This window comes from Colobus angolensis, unplaced genomic scaffold, assembly GCF_000951035.1.
Source record: "Colobus angolensis palliatus isolate OR3802 unplaced genomic scaffold, Cang.pa_1.0 Scaffold179, whole genome shotgun sequence".
Taxonomy (NCBI): Eukaryota; Metazoa; Chordata; class Mammalia; order Primates; family Cercopithecidae; genus Colobus; species Colobus angolensis.
In genome coordinates this window covers 223,698-230,888 of record NW_012114921.1, presented here as the reverse complement: position 1 = coordinate 230,888, position 7,191 = coordinate 223,698, and the positions used below count along the sequence as shown (strand labels likewise).

Genomic DNA, 7,191 nt, shown 5'->3' with positions numbered 1-7,191 from the left:
AAAAAAAAAAATACTTCATTGCCAAACCTAACTAGGATCCTCCCCACCACTATTAGAGAACACTGATGCTCGGTTGAACCAGGGTGTTAAATGTGAACAGGATTTGTCTGTGTTGTTGCCCAAATATGTTTATCAATACACATTACCTGGAGGAAGAGAAATCTGAGATAATTGAATTCATTAGATTACTTACATGAAGAAGGTTTAATTGTATAAATACAGAAAAATGCACAAGGAAAGAAACTGACACCTTAAGGCAACAAAGCCCTCCATAAAAAATAACCCAATTCTGACAGTTGTGAACTCATGTCCATTACCTGAAGTCCTTCTCATTCCATTACCCAATAACATAAATAATATGAATAATATAAATAATAAGCAGCTTTAAGTCTTGAGGGATTTAACTGGCAGAATAAATGGAAAGAAGTCAGTAAAAAGGGAGCAGTTGACCAAGCACGGTATCTCACGCCAATAACCCCAGCACTTTGGGAAGCCAAGGCAGGCAAATCACTTGAGGTCAGAAGTTCAAGACCAACCTGGCCAACATGGTGAAAACCCGTCTCTACTAAAAATGCAAAATTTAGCCAGGCTTAGTGGCAGGTGCTTGTAACCCCAGCTACTCAGGAGGCTGAGGCAGGAAAAATCACTTAAAACCCAGGAGGTGCCGGGCGTAGTGGCTCACGCCTGTAATCCCAGCACTTTGGGGGCAGAGGCAGGGGGATAGCTTGATTCTAGGAGTTCAAGCCCAGCCTGGGCAATATACGGAGACCCCCCCGTACCGTCTCTGCAAAGACATTAAATAAAAAAATTATCTGGGCATGGTGGCTTACCCCTGTAGTTCCAGCTACACTAGAGGCTGAGGTGGGAGAATTGCTTGAGCCCAGGAGGTTGAGGCTACAGTGAGCCAAGATCGTACCACTGTGCTCCAACCTGGGCGACAGAGCGAGCCTGTGTCTCAGAAAAGTGGGGAGGGGTGGGATATTATTAATGATAGGCGTTCTGACATCTGTCATGGATAAATTTTTTTTTTAACTAAGTGACTGAAACCAAAGTTACTTGTCTTTTGAGTGATTTCGCACAGTATCTCAAAATGAACTGTACTTTTCTTCTTGTGCCACTGAAACAATGCTGTGTGTTCTTTTTCAGAGTCTGTCACACCAAGATGAGAAATGTGTTTTCTTCCTGAAGGTGTCTGATGTGTAAAAATACTGATATACTTAGTGCTGTTTCCTCCCTTCCCTTTTGCACATTATTCTGAAACAAAATTAACTAGTTACTTTGCGTCATTGAAGGTATGCACTTCCCCTCTATGTTAGGAGTGAATAAAAAATAGATCCTCATATCAAGGAAAGGCTAGATAGAATGATTAAAAATGACCAAAACATGTTAGAAACAGTCTCTCAGATGTATGCAGATGGTAATTACAAAAACACTTTTTCGAAAAATGATCGTATGTGTCATGTTTCTGGGAACAAGTCAAGATGAATGAGTTTGATTTTTAAGCAGAAGTAGTATGTGTTGGTGTCATCCGTGAATACCACAATGAAAAAGGCTCAAAGTTTTTGTTACTTAGAAACGTCTCTAAGTAATGGTGGTAAGTATAGGAAAAGGAACAATGTCTACCATTTTCTTTCTAACCTTCAATTTAACTATTGTAATGTTGTAAGCTTAATAGAGATTTACACTTAGGCTTAATTTCAAGCTCTTCAATTATTTTTAGTGGTTGGTGATTCAGGTGTATTCTCATGTCTTATGTAAATTTATCTTGAGTTTGTTCATTTTATAATATATTTCTTTATGTAAGCCATAGCCTTGTCAGTTTGAGTTATATGGAAGACAAATTGTAGGGAAAAAGAGCAACAAACTACTCAGAAACCTGTCTGAGCTGGGCATGGTAGTGCATGCATGTAGGCTTAACTACTTGGGAGGCTGAGGCAGGAGGATCACTTGATCCATTAGTTTCAGGCTGCAGTGTACTATGATTGTGTCACTGCACTCCAATCTGGGCAACAGTGAGACCATGTCTGTTTTTAAAAAAGAAAGAAATCTTGTGTTTGAAAAGTGATAGGTGTAGAATACAGTGATTTCTATAATTTGTCATGTGTTTGAGTAGTTTGAAGTTTTTCTATCCTTGTATCTAATAGACATCTGAACATAAAGATGGAAGAAATCCTGCACTCTTTAGAGATTTTATTTATAAAATTAATATTTGAGGAGTTGGGGAGGCCAGCTTCTGAAAAAATAACCTCAGTGTCCCGGAGAAACACTGCAGGTTAGGAAAACATTGTTAAAGTGGAATTAGGAATGTCTAGAGGAGGTAAAACTTTTCATCTCTCAAAAAAGAATTAGGGCCAAGTGCAGTGGCTGACACCTATAATCCTAATGCTTTGGGAGGCCGAGATGGGCACATCACTTGGGGCCAGGAGTTCAAGACCAGCCTGGCCAACATGGGGAAACCCCATCTCTTCAAGAAGTAGAAAAGTTAGCCAGGTGTCGTGGTGTACGCCTGTAATACCAGCTGCTAGGGTGCCTGAGGCAGGAGAATCGCTTGAACTGGGGAGGTGGAAGGGGCAGTGAGCAGAGATTGAGCCACTGTACTCCAGCCTGGGCAACAGAGCAAGACCCTATCTCAAAAAAGTAATAAAGAGAATTAGGACATTGATTTGTATTAAAATTATAGGTATCTCATTTAAGAGTATGAAGCCAATTGCTGTTAGAGCAAGGGTTTTTTTCAATAGAGGTGTCAGGATAACCTAGAGAGCTCTAAAAGTATATGGCTATTACCTACCCATCCCTGTTGACATCTCCAGGGTTAGATCCAAGTATTGTGTTTTTAAAACTATAGGTGAGTCTACAAGAGTTGGGTGGAGTAGTCCTCTACGTCCTGTATTTGTATTTTTGCAGTATGTCACACAATAACAAAAGCTTTGAGAAAGATTTTAGGTTTATTGCTAATTATACCCATGAATCAATTCTGAAAATGTGTAGATAAGGAATTTACCTGGTGAACTGTTTACACATGGCAGTTGTGGGAGGGAGAGGGGAGTGAGAGATGAGGTGAGATCAGTTTTAGCCTTAAGAGGACCAACCGAGCCAGGCATGGTGGCTCATGTGAGCCTGTAATCCCAGCAATTTGGGGCCAAGTCGGGTGGATCATGAGGTCAGCAGTTCGAGACCAGCCTGACCAACATGGTGAAACCCTGTTTTTACTAAAAATACAAAAAAATTAGCTGGGTGTGGTGGCGGGCACCTGTAATCCCAGCGACTTGGGAGGCTGAGGCAGAAGAATCGCTTGAAACTGAAAGGCAGAGGTTGCAGTGATCCAAGATTGCACTGCTGCACTCTAGTCTGGGCAATAAGAGCAAAACTCCGTCTAAAAAAAAAAAAAAACAAGGACCAACCATGATATCCTGACTAACCTGTATATTTCTTAGAATTAGGGTTTAGCCTAATATTAAGGAAGTCTAATGTTAAGAGACACCTAGTAAGAGCTCAATGCTGTGGTAAAATTATGATAGTTATGGAGAAACTTAAAAGGTGAGACTATGTTTTTTAGAATTTTCTGAAAATAAAAATTTTCCTGCCCTAAGTCTTGAATTTTTAAGTTATTGATGTTATCTTAATGTTTATGATATTTGAACAAGTGATATTATAATAGAGTATCTTTTAGGTCATAGTGACCCCTTTTTAGAGCTGAGAAATCTTACAAATTCTTTAGCCCATGTTTTACAGATAAGGAAATGGGCATGCGCAAAGCGAAATTAAAACTTGCCAGTGGTCACACTGTACGTTGATGGCAAAAGGCAGGGCAGAATTAGAATCCAATTATCTTACCTGTTCAGTATCTTTAATGCTACAGCAAGCTCACCACTGTTTCTCTTTACTCTTTAAACAGTGGATTTTTTTGGTCATGATACTCTAGGAATTTGATTTCTTGTATAATGCAGTTCAATACTTGTTTATATTTTATGTTTCAACCAAAAAATACACATTTTACTTTTAATAGAGGAGCTTAAGTTCCTAATGTAAATAATTGAGTGTGAGCTTCAGTTACTTCAGGGTGGTATTAATAAACTTTGCTTTTCCAAATAGTTTCAGATAAGTATTTAATATTCAAAGCTTCCTCTTTACAGCTTAGGAAGTGGACTGGTTAAGTGACTTGAGTTCATACAGGAATATATCGGTATGTTCCTAATTCCCATCAAGTGTACCATTTATATAATCTTGCTAACAGATCTAACAGATTACCTTTTTTTTTTCTCTTAGAGATAGAGCCTTACTCCGTCGCCCAGGTTGGTGTGCAGTGGCGCGATCTTGACTCACTTCAACCTCTGCCTCCCAGGTTCAGGCGATTCTTCTGTCTCAGCCTCCCGAGTAGCTGGGACTACAGGCAGGCACTACCATGCCCGGCTAATTTTTGTATTTTTAGTAGAGACGGGGTTTCACCATGTTGGCCAGGCTGGTCCCGAACTCTTGACCTCAAGTGATCTGCCTGCCTGACTCCCAAAGTGCTGGAATTACAGGAGTGAGCCACTGTGCCTGTCCTCTAGGGAAAATCTTTAGTTCATTCTGGACAATGAGAAAACTTTTAACATTTTTACTTTTAGTTAACAATACTCAGGAAAATAAAAAGTGTGCTTTTTAGTCTTAGTGACCCAGCTTGAGTTTGAAACAAATTTACGTAATTTTAGCTGCTTAATATGCTGCTGAGGATAAATGCAGTAAATATCCCAAGGTGAAGATTTGAAATCCAGATGTCTATAGTAATGATTAACAGGAAAAGAGGGTCCTCTTTATTATTTTATTTCCCAATTTTTAACAGGTTTGGATAATTAAGGGAGCACTAGAAAACTTTTTTTTTTTTTTTGAGATAGAGTCTCTGTTGCCCAGGCTGGAGTATAGTGGTACAATCTCATCTCACTGCAACCTCCACCTCCTGGGTTCAAGCAATTCTCCTGCCTCAGCCTCCTGAGTAGCTGGGATTAACAGGCGTACGCCACCATACCCAGCTAATTTTTGTATTTTTATTAGAGATGGGTTTCATCATGTTGGTCAGGCTGGTCTCAAAACTCCTGACCTCGTGATCCGCCTGCCTCGGCCTCCCAAAGTGCTGGGATTTCAGGTGTGAGCCACCGCGCCCAGCCAAAAACATTTCTTTGCAAGGATAAATATATGAAGATGAACTTACCAAGTGTAAATATGTTCATGAACATAGCCACTTAAGGAAATTCAAACATGCAGAGATGTTCAGCTGTATGCAATTATGTAAGTAGGTACATTTTCACGAAGCCTAATTTGATGTAAAATCTGAGGGTGCTGCCTATACATAAACTTGCTTAAAGGTTAAAACTTTTAAGGAATGCTCATCAAAGTCACCCTCTTACACCTAACTCCTGATTTCATGAATATGGCACATAGGTGCTTATCAAACTGAATACCTTGGGGACTTGAGCTGCTTCAGCACCAGAAGATAAAATTCAGTAACTAATCCTTGAAGTACGTAAGTGATACATTTTTTTTAAGACTAAGCCAAAATAAAACAGCTTTCCTCCTCCCCTACCCTCTCCAACCAAACTTTTAGCCATTTTATTTATGTATTTATGTATTTATTTATTTGAGATGGGGTCTAGCCATGTGGAGTGCAGTAGCTATTCACAAGCATGATCATAGCAAATGACAGCCTCAGACTCCTGGGTTCAAGCGATCCTGCCTTAGCCACTCAAGTAACTAGGACTACAAGCGTATACTGGGGCTTCTAGCCATTTATGTAGTATTAAGTGGCAGCTTCTATAGTTTCTTAGTACTTGTCCTTGTAAAACTGCACAGTGTGTATTCTCTTGGCTCAATTATTAGCATATGTAGAGCCATTTCCTTGTGAATGTTTTGTATTTTCTATAAGAAAACCAGGAAAACTTAAGTGTTTTAATATGCTGAAATAAAGCAACTGAAGAATTTTGTTTTTGCTTTTAAGTGGTAATGTATAAAAGTATACTATTGCAGATACAGAGTGCTTTCATCGCAATTAAAATACTGCAGCTGACTAGTATGTTCCATATGTGTAATCTAAATGACTTATACTGGTCATGTGCTGTTTTTATGGAATACTAACAGTAGTGTGGTACATTTAAGGAGTCTTAACAGTTTAAAGTGTTATTTTGATGATAAACTGTTTACATTTATTTGTTTTTACATTTAGCAGTCTAAATGCAAGAGTCTCCATTTCAGCTGTTTACTCTGTATATCTTTAATGTTGGGCGTTATGCCTCTTTCTTGAGTTTCAGTCCTATGACTGTTCCATTTTCAGTATTCATGTTTATGTGTCTTTCTAAAACTGTTTTGCTTCTCTTTCTTACTGCTCTTGAGACAATTTATGGGCAAATTTTGTTACTTTTCAACTGGCAGTGTATTTCCCTGTGAAGAGTTGCTGGATTGCCTCATTTTTCAGATAAACTGAATTAATGTAGTAGTGAGGAGAAACCAGATTTCAGAGGTTTGAGAAGTGAATGAATGGGAATGAGAAAAGTAGGTACTTAAAGTAAACTTTACAGAAGTTTGGCTCTGAAAAAGGCAATGGGTTAGAGAGGGCAGGATTGTAAGGATTTAAGATGGGAGAAGAGGCATAAGCATATTTAAATTTCCCTACTTAGGGGCCCAAAATCATACTGTACCTCAGTCTGATAACTTTGTAAAAGAATTCAAGGACACAAAAATTCTGCCCTGCCCTGAAATCTAGCCAGGAGGAAGGGAGAGGAGCTCTGAAGTACTTTTGTAATTTTCTTCTACATAATAATTGATTTTTGTTTGATTATTTTCTTTCCCATAGCTCCTATTTGCCAGGTTTTTCATGGCTGCCTATTTAACCAAACTTGTACTTGCAAGAATAGTGCATATTTATGATTCTTAATTCCAAAAACACATGGCGATGATAATGTCTCTGCTTCTTTTGAGAAATTAACTTGGTTCTGAAAGATGGCGTTTGCTTTTCACACCTGTATCATTAATACTTCATTGCCAGGGCTGGGCATGGTGGCTCAAGCCTGTAATCCCAGCACTTTGGGAGGCCGAGACGGGCGGATCACGAGGTCAGGAGATCGAGACCATCCTGGCGAACACGGTGAAACCCCGTCTCTACTAAAAAATACAAAAAAACTAGCCGGGTGAGGTGGCGGGCGCCTGTAATCCAGCCACTTG

At 39.3% G+C, this 7,191-nt stretch overlaps 1 long non-coding RNA gene across 1 annotated transcript in view; it reads left to right on the top strand.

Annotated features, from left to right (window-relative positions):
• The window catches only part of LOC105509602, a 2,660-nt gene extending 853 nt beyond the window's left edge, over window positions 1-1,807 (top strand). The window contains exon 3 of the long non-coding RNA XR_001001456.1: window positions 1,147-1,807. This is a non-coding gene — a long non-coding RNA (uncharacterized LOC105509602). The remainder of the gene's footprint in view (window positions 1-1,146) is intronic.
• The last annotated feature ends 5,384 nt before the right edge of the window (window positions 1,808-7,191 follow it).